The sequence below is a fragment of the Lacerta agilis genome, chromosome 9 (assembly GCF_009819535.1).
Source record: "Lacerta agilis isolate rLacAgi1 chromosome 9, rLacAgi1.pri, whole genome shotgun sequence".
Lineage (NCBI taxonomy): Eukaryota > Metazoa > Chordata > Lepidosauria > Squamata > Lacertidae > Lacerta > Lacerta agilis.
The window spans coordinates 39129840-39145999 of NC_046320.1; positions in this window are offsets into that span (position 1 = coordinate 39129840).

Genomic DNA, 16160 nt, shown 5'->3' on the forward strand with positions numbered 1-16160 from the left:
TCTAACTTCTGTGGAATTGATGCCCCTGTGGCTAAAGGGATGAGTGAACATGCACATGCTGATATTGGCATTTAACCCCCATAGAATTGTATTTGCATTTCTTATGATACTTCTCCTTGTCCTACAGAAGGTAGAACCTAGGTTTCTCCATATTAATCCATAACAGTTCAGATTCAAATTTGGGGAAAGAAAAGCAAGGAGAAAACAGTGCCTTCCCCAAAACCAGGAGACCAGGTCCAAATCTCCACTCAGCCATGAAGCTCATTGGCAGGTCTTTGGCCAGTCACTGTCTCTCAGCCTAACCTGGGTTTGGTAGGATAAAATGGAAAGAGGGAGAACCATGTATGCCACCTTGAGCTCCTTGGAGCAAAGTAGGATATAAATAGAATAAATCAAAGTATTTATTGAAAAATGAACATGTCAGTCTCATGGGCTCATGCTATGGATATATCATCACTAGATAATGAAATCTCTGCTGGTACACTTTATCTTAATTTACTGCTTTATTTTCCATCACCTCTTCTGAATGGTAATTTTCATAATTATAAGTTGTGTAAGAATTATAACGAGGTTTCCGAAGTATTTCTCATCCTTTGTAAGGTTGTTATTTACCAAGGTAAAGTCTTTTCTAAACTTGTCTTAATACTCATTTGTCCATAGTTTTACCCCTTTTGTAATGTTTACAGAATTAAATTTAACACCTTGGATCCATAGACTGCAGTTACCAACTCCCGTGAACCAGGCTACACCCAAAGCTTCATCTATTTCACCTTTGGTCCACTTAACATAGGCTATGTAGGGCCTCCGGATTATCTAATCTTCTGGTTTTCTGAACAGGTCTAGCTAGCTTCTTGAGTACGTTATACTGTGTCACAAACATGTATGCCATACAGAAATGATATCTAAACCTACCGTGAAAATATGCCTATTCCCATTTTGGCCCAATCTTCCCTTTTCTTGTCTGGATGATCTCAAAATAATCAGCATGCAACCTTGGGTTTATGAGCTGGATATTTGTATATCCTTGGCAATGATGGAAAAAAAGACTGTCCAGAATTAACAGCAGGCATGGTGTGAATCTTTAATCCCAAGGACTCTTCTCTGATAGCTCCAAAAATTTTGGTTCAAATGGTTCCCAGGTTTTAAAGCCTTAGCTCCTCCCCACTAATTAGGGCCAGTCTCATAGAATCACAATCTGTTTAACCTGCTGGGCATAATTTTGATTGTGGATAATTGGAAGAATATGCATGCATTTGTTATGAAGATTATTCATGACAACTCATCATTAGAATACTTCTGGTGATGAGCATCGGGACCCAGAGTTATTGTGTTGTTGAGCACAAATGGGCAAAGTGTCATTTGCCGAAGAACAACTTTCACATACCGGTAGCAAGTGGCTAAATCCATTCTGTCCTGCTGATGGCCATTGTCCTGTGATCTTTGGGTGAAGGGTGATATTTAGATGATGATGATGATGATGATGATGATAGTTATTCTTCTCCTATTCCCCTCCCAGACCTACCATTTCCATAGTAGTATAACAACCAGTCCCTCTTCCCAGGGAACTCGGGGAACTTCAGCTCTGTCAGGCAAATAAGGGTCTCCTAACAACACTCAATACCCTTAGCAAACTACATTTCCCAGGATTCTTTGGGGGAAGCCACTACAGCTTTAAATGTATAGTGCTGATGGTGCCTTTGTTTTAGTGTCACTAATGATTTAGATAACAAAGTTCCTTATCTCAAAATGGGAACTAGTGCTGATACATTAGTGTCCACCATCATGACTTTGCTGGTCTAGTGTCTTGGACTGACTCATGATGATGTCAGCACATTACCACAAACTGTGACACCACAGTGACACAACTGCCCTTAGATCTGACCCTAAACAATTATTTGCCAGGTAGCAACACATAAAGAACGACTGCCAATTACTGGTGTGACTGCTTAGTTCTTTCCCACTTGTGTAGTTAGCACAGAATAGCTGAGACTATTGTAGTGGTTTAGGAAATAGTATAGGAAAGTAATGCACTGTGAGAAGCAGTTTAAAAGCAGAGGGGAAATTGGATTGGAAACCTGAAGGCAAGAGAGTAGGAACAAATGGAACCAATAGCAGATAGTCTCATACAAGTTGTTCATAATCAGCAGTGCTATATGCAAAGTAGAAAGAATAGCTACCTTTATTAGAGACATATATACAACTGTTGTCTTTGAGAAAGGAAGACATTTGCCATTTTGCTCCTGTGACTAGGCATGGATGATTCAGGGTGGTGGTTAGACCAGTGCTTTTTTCAGCCTGAACTTACCAGTACTCAGTTCTGGCACCTCTCAGGTGGGTGCCATTGCCATTATAGGAGAACAAGGGAGGCGTTCATTGTGAGTTCTGGCACTTCTTTTTCTAGAAAAGTAGTACTGGGTAAGACCCCTTGAATAATACAATAAATGGAAAAAGAAGACATGCAGGACAATCCTACAGATGGCTGCTGTTATCCCCAAACGTCAGTGTAGGGGTTGCCAACCATTTGGGGCAAGTGAGCACATGTTGAATTCTGTGTAAATGCTGTGGGTATACACCCTTGGCCACTTCTATCCACATTCTCCTAGAACAAGTCTCACTGCCTCACACACCACATTCCCTGCCATAGCTATATTTTTGGGTTCGGACAAAAATATTTGCAGAGTGTCTCTGAGTCCAAATGGAAGTATAAAACATGTGTTGAAAGAGCATGTGGCTTTGAAATTTGGGGTGGAATTTGTTTTCAAAAATAGCTTCATTCATTTTTACATTTATAGCCCCATTTTTCTCCAAGGAGGTCAAGGTGGCACACACATTTCTCCTCCTCTCCCTTTTGTTCTCACAATAATCCTGTGAGGTACATAGGATAGGCTAAGAGACTTAAAGTCAACCAGTGAGCTTCATGGCTGAGTGGAGATTTGAATCCTGGTCTCCCAGGTCAACACTCTAACCACTATACCACACTGCTTGACATTCTGTTTGGATGGACTGTGTCTCAGTAGCCCAAGTGGACCCTTCTTCACTGGTGACATCATTTAATCTATTTCATGATCTCAGCTAAACACAGCACAAGTGTATTGCTAAGACAAGCTTATAGCACCTCCTGCATTACAGCTAATGCCATGGCCCAGAGGTCAGGAGAGCCTACTGCTACAGCTAGCAGAGCATATGTAGAAAAGGGTTTTAATGCACTGGCAGCCCAAATAGCAGTAGCCTACAAACTGCTACCCTTTCATTTTGGAAAATTCCCAGGGCCATGTAGAGAAGAAAGACTGCTGTTCCACTAATAGTAGTCAGCTGGTTCAATTAACAATGGCTGGGAGGAACTGTACGTGTGGCAGATCCCTCAGGAAAATAATTCCAGGCAGCCCTTGCTGCATGGACAATGGTACCAAAGAGATACTGACCTGGATTTAGTTGGACTAACGAATTAGAAGTCCCATTCATTTCAATGGGAACTAACTTAGAATAATAGAATCAAGGAGTTGGAAGGGACCCCAATGGTCAACTAGTCCAACCCACTGCAACGCAGGAATCTCAGCTAAAGTACCCAAGGCAGATGGCTATCAAACCCCTGTTTAAAAACCTCCAATGAAGGAGAGTCCACAACCTCCCAAGGGAGTCTGTTCCACTGTTCAAACTTGCCCCATTCATTTCAATGACACCGAAATTCAATTAACTTAATGTTCATCTAACTCAAGAAGAAGAAGAAGTAGAAGAAGTAGAGGAGTTTGGATTTGATATCCTGCTTTATCACTACCTGAAGGAGTCTCAAAGCAGCTAACATTCTCGTTTCCCTTCCTCCCCCACAACAAACACTCTGTGAGGTGAGTGGGGCTGAGAGACTTCAAAGAAGTGTGACTAGCCCAAGGTCACCCAGCAGCTGCATGTGGAGGAGCGGAGACGCGAACCCAGTTAGCCAGATTACGAATCTACCACGCTTAACCACTACACCACACTGGCTCACCCAACATACCTATATTGATGTCTGTGTGAGAAGAACAAGTTGCTTGCTTGTTTGTTTTGCAAGGGAACCATCTGAGAATACAACAGTGAACACTGCAACAAGAAGCTCATAGGAACTAATGCCCACATGGCCCAAGCAGTGTTAGTTCCAGCCATCCTGGAATAGTTTTAATCTCTATTCAACAGAGATGTGACCAACACCCACTATGTAAGATGCTGACCCACTGGTTGGTGGATGAGAAAGATCATTAGCTTTCCACCCATCTACAGACAGATAGTGTTTTTGGCATGTGTTTGTGAAGTGTTTACTGAGGACATGTTGCATGAGATTACTCTGAGACAACCCAGAGCCATTTTTGTCTGCAAAAATACAAAATTACTGTAATTTTAAACTCCACTATTCACATTGTATATGCTGCTTAAATACCACTGTTCCTGCATTAATTTGCACCTAGATAAACATAGATGCTGGTTCTTGAGAATGTACCTTCCTTTGGCTCTCCTATTTAATGACACACGTTTAACAAAACAAGAATTGTAATGCTGATACAATCTCTTTCAGGCCTTTGTATTGGTCTAAACACAATGGAAAGCAGGGCATTTATAAAGAAACGCTTTTTGAAAAATGATCCATTTGAATCTGCTCGGATACCTGCTGTGGAAATAGCTTGTTTATATAAATGGTGTTATACATCAGTATAGATAGCTCTCTGTCAGGGAATAGTAAAAATAGATTGGCTGCAAAGTCATCTGTGACTCAGAAATTAGATGGAATAGTGGACTCTGCAAGAGCTAACTGTGCGGCATCTGCTAGAAAGTATTATGTGCACGCACACTCTGCTGAACCTGTCCTGAAAGATGTATCAAACATTGCACAATTTCTTAAAAGAATTCATTCATCAAGTGAAAATGAACTAAAGTAGATTGCCTATGGCTTTTCTTTTTATGCATAGTGATTTTTATAAAGGTAGCCTTTTGGAAAAATAGCTTGCTGAACCTTCATGAGATTCTCAACCAACATTTTAGACATTATCCTTATGAAGATACAAGAAAACACCACATTGACTAAGTGTAGGGGTAACGCTCTATATTGCGAAGGGAAACCTCGCACAAAAACATGCCACAGCATGTCTGGGAGTGTTATGCTTGCTTTCTCTGACCTTTTGCCTTCTTGGCTAGAAGATAGGCATTTTCCCTTGACCTTTTGTCCTTTTGCAAACTGTTTGCTTAGACGTGTCACTTGGTTGGAGCATGACAAGTGAAGCAGACGTTATCAAGTACAGTATCAGGGGAACATTTGGGGGAAGCACCTGTGTGACACGTGTATTGCTAACGCTGGAAATGTGCTTTGCTGGAAATATGTTAAAGTTTAGAGTGGTTTCACTACTGCTTTCCAACTGTTGATTTTGCTAATAAAAAGAGGCTCTGCAAGGCTAGCTGACAGCTTGCTTCTGCACAGCTCACTTGCATCTCAACTCCCGTGTTTCTACAACTAAGGGCTGCTTTATACAGTATAAATACCGGTACCATGAGGGCTGCTATAAATTGCTTCATAACTGTTACTACTTGATGAGTTTGTCTCCTCATGTGATCAGGCAGCTTTTGTCACGCCCTCGCAAGTAGCCATCAAGAAGAGTTTGTAGTGGTATGGTAAACATCACCAAATCTGTTATCAGCCCTAGATCCTCTCCACTATGTTGAAGAGGGCATCAGGTTACTGGAACGTATCTTCACATGTGGTGGGGGCAGAAATGGGTTTTTAATGGAATTAGCACTATTGCAAGGCAGACTATAATACAACCCTCTCTGCAATTGGCTATATTTATTTTTTAGGGCAGGACAGAGACCTGTTAATTTGAGAGCTGATAAACCTTTTGTTATAAGCAAACAGCGCTGGTGGCATAGGCCTGGTGTGACCTCCATAGAGTGACTATAGATTCCTGGTACCAGATCTGAGAGATAACATTACTTGAGAAATTGATACGCAAGTTTAAGGCGATGCTGGGCTGGTGTAGATATGACTTGTTTTTGAGTGTGTGGCACAATTTTGTTTTATTTTACAAACACATAGGAATATGACTGGCCTTGGCTGGATGCTTTTCTTCATCTGTGGGTAATATGGAAAATGAAAAAAACAAATACCAAAATTTAGTATAACAGTCCTAGTGCTGGCAGTCCACAACAGTTTGACTGTAATTAATTTTATGTATTTCCTAGAATTATTTGTTCATTATAATTTTATCGAGTCCAATAATTTCTTTGGTTGGTTGGCTTTTTGTGATTTAATATTTGTGATATATGTTATAACCTAATCTGCAGCCCATGAAGTTTGCAGCTCCATGCAAACTTGGCAGATGGAGAGATTTTAATCAATCATTGCATAGCAGCCTACAATAACCACCCTGTAGTCTATCCAAAGAACAAAGCTTTCCTCCCTTCCATTAGAGTCCAGTAAGCAGCAAGTCTTTTAATAATAATAATAATAATAATAATAATAATAATAATAATAATAATAATAATAGTTACAGGTGGGTAGCCGTGTTGGTCTGCCATAGTCAAAACAAAATAAAATAAAAAATTCTTTCCAGTAGCACCTTAGAGACCAACTAAGTTTGTTCTTGGTATAATTTATTCTTTATACCCTGCCCATCTGGCTGGGTTTCCCCAGCCACTCTGGGCAGCTTCCAACAGAACATTAAAATGCAATAATCTATTAAACATTAAAAGCTTCCCTAAACAGGGCTGCCTTCAGATGTCTTCTAAAAGTCTGGTAGTTGTTCTCTTTGACATCTGGTGGGAGGGCATTCCACAGGGCGGGTGCCACTACCAAGAAGGCCCTCTGCCTGGTTCCCTGTAACTTGGCTTCTTGTAGTGAGGGAACCACCAGAAGGCCCTCGGCGCTGGACCTCAGTTTCCGGGCAGAACGATGGGGGTAGAGACGCTCCTTCAGGTATACTGGACCGAGGCCGTTTAGGGCTTTAAAGGTCAGCAGCAACACTTTGAATTGTGCTCGGAAACGCAACTAAACTTTCAAAAATATGATGTGAAACTGAGCAGGCATTTTATTTTCATCTTTTTTTGCCCAGTGAAAAGATTTTTTGATAAGGACAGTGGTATTGGAGCTGTTTCCATATGTGCCAGCCTCACACAGCTCTAGCAATTTCTGCATGAAAAAACCACATGCACATGAACATTCATCAGCATTTTAGTGCAAATTTCTTTTGATAAAAACATTTTTTCATGCCTTTTTGACTAATATACACATTTTTTGCAAGCACTTGTCTCCAATATAATGCATTTTTATATGATATTTTCACTAATGTATGCATTTATAGTCACACATTACACTAGTATATCCATTTCTGTACACGTTGCTTGACTGGAGTGCTGTACTGCAAAATTCTCAGAAGTTTGAATTTTAAAAGATGGCTGTGTTTTGGAAAGTGTGAATTAGGTAAGTTTTCCTTTACATGCAAACTATCTAATTTCTCTTCCATTTCTAACTGAAGAAGAAATTTGTCATTGATTTCTGTGAAATTTATCACCAAGCAAGAGTGCTTAGAGATCACAGCCTAAGGATGGGTGTTGAAGATAGTTTTGAACAGCAATTCCCTAAAGTAGTCTACTAAGGGGTCTATCTCTGAGTTAAAGGAGAGATCCAATTTTCTCACTGTAGCAGGAGAACTAAATCCTTGTCAGATGTGTGATATGCAGCAGAAACATCTGCACTAGCTGCAGGTTAAGGTTTCTGTCTGCCCTGAGATGTGGTCTCTGAATGTACATTTGCAGATAAGAATGCACAGAATTCTCACATTAATAGTACTAAAACAATGATAACTGCGGGCAGGGATTCAAAGAAGAAATACACCATGTAGTTGTATCTTGTATGCTAAATTGCTAAAGGAAGTGCATTTGGAACAGTTGGGTGTATTCATGAGCAGCACTAGTGTCTGGTTTCTTTTAATCAGAGATGAACACAACATTTTGTATTTCATTCTCTGTATCAGCTGAAATAGACTGAAGATAAATTCCTGTGAACAGTGTGATGATCCTGTATAAAACAAATGCTGAACATTTTGAATTATTTGTCACCAGGCAAATATACTGAGCTAGCAGAGCTTATTGAATCTGAATTATATGTCAAGATGAACTATGCACCTTTGTTTAGATCATACTCTCATTTAGAATAAAGCTATTTAGAATAAAGCAACCCAGTTTTTGACAAACCACATGGCCAAAGCAAGCAATGGGATCCTTTCTAAAACAATACAATAGCACCTCGGCTTACGTTTGGGTAACGTAAACTTCAGGTTGCGAAAGTGGCTAACCCAGAAGTGTTTTGCCGCATGCGCAGAAGTGCCCTGCCATCGCACGTGCATGTGCAGAAGCGGTCCTTCCTGTTGCAGAAATCTCGGGATCCGACCGGCGCTCTGGAACGGATCCCGTCTGCAGGCAGAGGTAACACCTGTGCAACCGGAGGTATTACCAATCACATTGTAGATCAGCGTTGGGGAACCCATAGCTTCCCACCTGTTGCTGGACAGCAACTCCGCCAGCCCTGACCATTGGCTATGCTGGCTGGAAGAGATGGAGTCCAAAAACACATGGAAAGCCACAGGTTCCCACCCTGTTGTTGACCTTCCATCATTATCAGTGTGCTTTCAGGACATCCGTCCGCACAAGGAGCTTTCTGTGTAGTCTTTTCCATTCAGTTTTGAAGATACCCAATATCACTTTTAAATAAACCAGGGTCATGGAGCCTGCTATTTACTGGAGAGTCAGCTGCAGGGGACGCAGGAAAAGAATATAAAATTGGTACACAAGTTCTTGTGTTGCTGAAGCTTGCCATCATCACATTAATATTTCATTCAAATCAATAGAATTGATTTATTTGGTATACCATTCACTGAGCACTCTAGGAATAGTGACCCGCTAGAAATAGCCATTATCAGAAAAAGACCAGAGCACACTATTTTAAACAAGTTGCTCAATTCTTTTAATGTGCAACATCATTTTCTTATCATAGGGACATAAAAAAGCCCATCAAGTGGTGCACCACTATTTCCCTCATTTTACAGATGGGGAAATTAATCTGAAAGACTTCAATATGCCCAAATACTTGTCCACAGCAGAACAAGAACCTGAACTTACAGTCCACTATACTGTGCTAGCTTTCATGTGTATGTGTCATGGACTGGTACCAGCTGGAGAACCCCCAGGGGAAGAAGGCTCAGAGCCAGGGGATTGGAGGTGGAATGACAATGAGTGGTCAGAGGGAGAAGAAGGAGTAGACTAGGAGGAGGTGGTGCTGGATAATGGAGAGGTATCAGGGTTTAGTGAGCAGAAAGAGGCTGTAGCAGAGAGCAGTCTAGAATCAGAAGTAGAAGCGCAGGCTGGGGAGGAGGAGAAGCCCAAGAGACAGAAATGAGGCAATCTGCTGAAGAAGCCAACCCGTCTCCCCCTCCTGCTGTGACCATCTCCTCTACCTGCTGGTCTCCCAGATCCCACAGAGGTATGAAGAGGGCAGAGCAAAGACAAATAGGGTAACGAAGTCTCATGTTGCTTGGGAAGGACCCAGGTGAGGAGGAGACTTACAGAGCTGTAGGAAGACAAGGACCTTGCACCTACCTCATTGCAGCAAGACTTACTGGGAAGAGTAGCTGTGCTCACTAGGCCTGAATTGTTTTGTTTCTTTGAATAAAGAGTTCACTTCACTGGCACCTTGTGAGTTACTGCTGATCTGAACCGACTCTCGTGTTTACATTTGTAGGATCCAGAAGTTCATGATCAGGCCAGAGAAGTTGTGGCGATGGAGGACAGCACAAGGGAGAATTAACTGTAGAAAAGAACTTCGCTTATGATTCCTGTCAGTTTTATGTGAGTTGTGATTACAAAGGCAAAGCTTTAGTGCAGGGGTGGGGGAATGGATCCGGCTGGTAGGCTGGATCCATATGTGCCCACTGCATGCCAACCTGTCAATCACCTTGATACCACAATGGCCTCAGGTGACCAGATTTTCTTTGCCTGCAATGGTTTGAAATCAAACAGTGTGAGCAAAGGCACAGTGCTCTGCAGGCGCAGATGATATGCTGTGCCACTGATGAGCTGGTTGGAGGTGCTTGAAAAGGTACAGGGCTCCACCAGTGTGGCAGGGTGCGCCTGCAAACTCTGCTTTGGGCAAGGAGCCACATCTTTACCTGCCCCACACAATTCCATAGATGATGTCAGGTGCAGGGCAGGTGGGTATGGTTTGTTTGAAATGGCCTTGCAGGCCAGATGGGTAGGTCTCTTGGGCCTCCTTAGGACCAGATCCACCACCACTGCTCTAGGACAAAAGAGTAATGCATTATGAATCAAAATGCATTCCTTCACAAACAAAAAGGAAGCAATCAATATTGTTCAAGTAATAAATGTGAATGCAGGAACTTATCATTTATTCAGCAGCACTCTAACACAGCTGAGTCAGATATGCAGTGACATCCAGACCCAACACTGTTCAATTCATCCACGCACTTCATGTTTTACTCTCTGTGTGAACAGAGCAGTAAAGGAAACTTGGGATTTGTCTAGAAAGGATGAAACAGAACCAGTTTGAAATGAATTTGAATAAGAAAGCCAGAAAGAGGAACTAACAATTATCATCACTGTGATGCAGCTGCTAAAACATGGAAAAATAATAAGGGGGAGGGGAGAGAAAGAAATATGAAATCCCCTAAAATAAGGAGAGAGAAATTGCATTGTAGGGTTTGTTTTTTTAAGTGACAGATTGTTGTAGATTCAGGAAATGTATTAAATAGCAGTGCAATAATATAGATGAGCTTAGCGGGCACAGAAGAGTGTTTCAGACCAATTCAACGAAAGAATTGCCATTGTTTCTTGATCTTGCAACAGCTGCATGGGGCATTCACAAAAGCTACCTAGTATAAGATGTGTGGGATAGGGCATGTAGTCTTCCCCCTGTTAATTAAATATTCAAATGCACTGATGTGATTTTTTGAAAATGTGACTTCTTTTCAGAGCTGCATGAGAGGGTCAGAATAAAATAGGGGAAAGATTGGTTGAGGGTCTATTTCATGTTATTGTTTTACTGCAAAAATACTTGCTGTGAATTCCATTATAAAAGGAATGTTTGTGTCTCCGATTGCCATGGTATCTGATTACACAATGTACTGAATGAAATAATTCTTGTGGGCTTCTATGATGGGTAAGCAACCTTTTTTGCACCTCAGAGCCATTGTGTGCTGTTGGACATAGCCAGAGACACAAATTACATTCACATAGCAGCCCCCCCCAACCCGCCTTGCAGGCTAAACGTAAGGTTACCAGATTTTTTTCAAAGAATCCGGGGACACTTTTTTTTTAAAAGAGAAAAAAAAGTTATTAAAAATAATAATTAAGAAGTAATATCTTCTCTTCTGTGGTCTCCTCTGTCACACAGCCTTCCTCTGGGCCCCAGCCTGCTCTCTTGAAGCACTAGCCACTGTGGAGTAGGCTCGGGTTGGGCCTGGGCTCAGCCACATATCCTTGCCCTCCCGGTGCTGTCCTACCTCTCTTCCTCATCGGCGGCGGCGCAGCAAGGTCAGAGCTCCCCTCTTTTTTCTCCTTCTTTCTCTCTTCCTTCTCCTCCTCCTCTCCTCCTTCTCCTTGCATCAGCTCCAGGGTTTTCCTGGCCATGGAGCATTGCTGGGCAGTCAGCCGGGTGCTTTCGCTTCTGACTCGATTTGGGTCGCAGGGTGTGTGTGTCAGCAGATCCCCCAGTTGACGCTCCGGGCATCCCTGGTTCCCCCTCGGCAGTGGCAGCTGCAGTCTCAGCAGCCTGGAGCCAGCTTGGAAGTGCAGTTGGCTCTGGCTGACTTCAGGAGCTGCCTGCTGCCATGCCCCCCCCCCATTTTGCCTCGCTGGAAGTCCCCATATGATGTGTCTTGTGCCGTTGAACCAATCACGCAATATTCATTCCCTACTAATAAATCTACAACACTTAAAATATAAATCCAGGGACATTAAATGAAATCCGGTGACATTCGATTTGTAAACCCGGGGACTGTCCCCGGGAAACGGGGACGTCTGGTAACCATAGGCTAGAGCAGGCTTCCTCAAACTAGGCCCTCCAGATGTTTCGAGACTACAGTTCCCATCTTCCCTGACCACTGGTCCTGCTAGCTAGGGATCATGGGAGTTGTAGGCCAAAAACATCTGGAGGGCCAAGTTTGAGGAAGCCTGGGCTAGAGGGAGCATGATTTGCATGTGAAAAATAGCATTCAGGGCTGGTCCTCCCTGCCTGTCACCCTCCCCATCACAGTCACATTTTGCTCAGCCTATCAGTTTGAGAGGCTGAGAGGACCACAGTTTGCATGGGGATTATGGCACAGAGACTTGAAGGGGTGTACATTTGGCAAAAAGGCAGAATATTTCAGTGGCAAATACATAGGCCACACTGAAGGCCTCTGAGGGTAGCAGGTTGTCCACATGTGGCACTTGAGATGGAGGTGTTGTTAATCTCTTTACAGATGAGCAAAATTAAAGAGCAGAACCTATGGCAAAGCCAGAATCAACTGTAGAGAATCTTTTAGGGTGTCTCCAGACTCTCTGAAGGAGGGATTTAAAATGATTTAAAAGAGAATGCATAAACACCACACAAGAAAACCAGGGACTCAGCTATACAGCTGCAAATAAAACGTTTTAAGTGTGTTGTAAAATGCAATATACGAAAGTGACACTTGATGGCATTGGTGAGCTGTGGCAAATTCAATATATTTTTCAAAATGTGTTTTAAAAAAGCATTTTCACAGTGTTTTTTATATGTGGGTAGATTCCACCCAGGACAAATCCTTGTTGTTGTATAACTTCAATAACAAATCAGAACAAATACTTAATAAAAGCTGGTCATAGCCTCACCTCTGCATACATTTTGGGCAAGCAAATCAGAATGACTGCTCAATAAGGTCATCTGGAGAAGCCCTTAAATATCAGAATAAATTCATGAGATACTGAAAACCCTCTGAGTATACAGTGGGTTTGTTGTACAAGAGTTCCAAATGAATTTCAGTTGTACAACCTGAAGCTGCTGGTATGTGAATCCCACCTAAAAAGAGTGACAGAAGTGCCCTTGGACAGCAATAGGCCACAGGAGTCCATGTAATACTTCATGATTTCTATAAAAGCTTTTAGGTAAGAGCAACTAGAACAAATGGTAGAAGGTTAGAGTGATTGGAAAGATTACAACTGAGGGCTCTGTGCTTTAAGAGATCAGGGGACTATTATTCCTGGAATAATCACAATTTATGGCTATTTTAGGGGACTCCATTTGTGAAGTTGTGACCATTTATGATTGTTAGCGTTACCTATTATAGCTCTGGCAGTATATATAATGAATACAGAGAAAATATTTCTCGCAGCAGTGTTTTGTTGCCTTAAATCATTAATTTCCCCAAACACAGATAAATGGTTTTATTTGTCTGAATCATTAATCTTTGGTTCCTTGCTAAATTGGATCACATTACATAGTTATACCATGTGAAATTCAGCTGATTAAGAATACCCTAGAGATTCTGAGGGGAAGAATTACAGTACAAACTTCATTTAGATATATGAAGCCAAAGGTTTTGCAGATAATGCTTTGTGAAACTGTCTGAGGAGACAATTCAGGAGGAATTTACCCAAGGGGAGAAGGTGTATCTTACAGCCCAGAGGTGTATCTTGCAGCCCAGGAGTGTGTGTGTGTGTGTGTGCCTTTTCTCATTGAGTCTAGTTCCAGTTACAGGTAGGTAGCCATGTTGGTCTGCCATAGTCAAAACAAAATAAAAAATAAAAAAATTCCTTCCAGGAGCACCTTAGAGACCAACTAAGTTTGTTCTTGGTATGAGCTTTCGTGTGCATGCACACTTCTAGGTTAGGGCGTTGCCAATGTACCAGGAAGTGGTGGGGTAGCAGGGACTGATACTAAATACAGTGGTACCTCAGGTTAAGTACTTAATTCGTTCTAGAGGTCCGTTCTTAACCTGAAGCGTACTTAACTTGAAGGACCACTTTAGCTAATGGGACCTCCTGCTGCCGCTGCGCCTCCAGAGCACAATTTCTGTTCTTAAGCGGAGTTCTTAACCTGAAGCGTACTTAACCTGAGGTACCACTGTGCGATTCCTTGTCCAGACAGCTTCCCTGCTTGTTTGGAAATTCTGTCAGTGACCTGCTGCTGGACAGCTTATTGACCTTGCTGATTTTTTAAAAAAAGGAACTGACATTGTGTATAATGATAGTAGGCACAGGACACCCAGAAAGCAAGCAAGCAACGGGCAGGGCAGGTGGATGTTCAGAATTCAATTAATTTTGCTCTTGCCACACTATATAGTTCTCCAGCTCTGAACTTCAATAAACCTACAGGTAGACACAGATTGATGGAGTTCAGAGCTAGCTGAAAGTTTATTCTAACAGGACAATGTGAAAACAGTAAGTGTGATGACTAAGGGGAAAAAACATGAGAATGACAAAATATGAGCTAGTTAGGAAGATGAAACACTCTGTACAAAATGCTAGATGTGACAGGTAAGTGGGATAATTTGAAGATACAGCATCTTTGCTGAATAACTAATTGCCAGAATTGCAGGCTTAGTATTAGATAATTTGGCATTTAGCAAAAGAAGGAAAGGAAAGGTAGGTAGATAGGTAGGGAAAGAGGAGATGTGTCTTCCAGGTGCACAGAAGTATTTATTTGAGCCTAGAGCATTCTGAATTGAATTCAGCTTTGGGCTTCATTTTTTAAGGATTGTTTTCCAGGCTTCCTTTTTGCCTGCTGTCCAGTTTTATTGTACCTCCCCCAGTTGTCCCTAAAAGCTCATGACTTGGGTCCTGGCTATAATAAATTAGGATACAGAAATAAAAATTATTGTACATCTCATGTTATAGGAGAATTGTAGCCTATGAAGTACTTTAGGCTAGTGCCAAGCTTGCATTATGTTTGTGTGTGTGTGACCTTGGCTTTGTATTGAAGTTTCTAGGTGCTAAAGCTATACAAATTATGAATGTCTGCATTGGTTCACTCACTCTGAAAACTACATTTATTGCAATAGACTGTATATCTGAAAGTTTTTAGCATGTCTGCTTCAATGGACATGGATTTATTGTTCACTCCACATCTAACCTGACAACTGGAGCTCTGAATTACTAGAGGGTGTTGATCTAAATGTGGGTGTTACTTGAGAATTGTTCTCATATGACCCAGCTTTCCCATTTTACAGTAATAGGAAGGACTTTACCTTAAAGGATACATTTTGTTTTAATGCCCAGTAACTTTATTTTCTAAGACAGAGTGCTATGCCAGTGCTTATGTTTATGTTATTGGTTCCATTGCTATAAAGTCACAATCCTAAAAATATTAACCCCCCCTAGCTACCTACAATACAAATCAGCACCTAAAAGCACAAGCAGAATAAAATCAATATAAAACCAGCAAGGTGTATAGTAACTAATGCAATATTGTTAAAAGTTCACAAAATCTATGTCTTTTGTGTGTTTAAAGGCCTGAGTTAATTAAAAAAATCTTTTGGTACCTAAATGCCTGTAACATAGGTGCCTGGTGAATTTATCTGGTAAGGGCATTCTATAAATGGGGCACCACCACGGAAAAGGTCCTCTCCTTACGGACCAACTGCCACACCTTATCAGGTGGAGAACCTGCAGGGAGGCTTCCAAGGAAGACCTCAAGAAATGGGACACTATTTGTGGAAGAAGCGGATCTTTCAGCAAACCTGGTCCCAAGCTGTCTACTTGGTATTATGATCACACGGTGGCAACATCAAGAGCACCATAACAGCTAGGAGAGGCATGACAGATCTGAAGACCTTTCTGCTAGCTCCGGCTGACAAAAGATAATTACATGGTTGTTGTTCTGCTGTTGCTGCTGCTGTGAGTGGGAAGACCGCTCCCTCCTCTGGCCAACTCCATCGGGCCTAGGAGGCAGGCCTACACTCAACCGCCACAGCTTAAGAGGCTCCAGAGAAGCCTCCGGAACACTGCTGCTGTTGCTGCTGCTGTGAGTGGGAAGACCGCTCCCTCCTCTGGCCAACTCCATCGGGCCTAGGAGGCGGGCCTACACTCAACCGCCACAGCTTAAGAGGCTCCAGAGAAACCTCCGGAACATTGCTGCTGTTGCTGCTGCTGTGAGTGGGAAGACCGCTCCCTCCTCT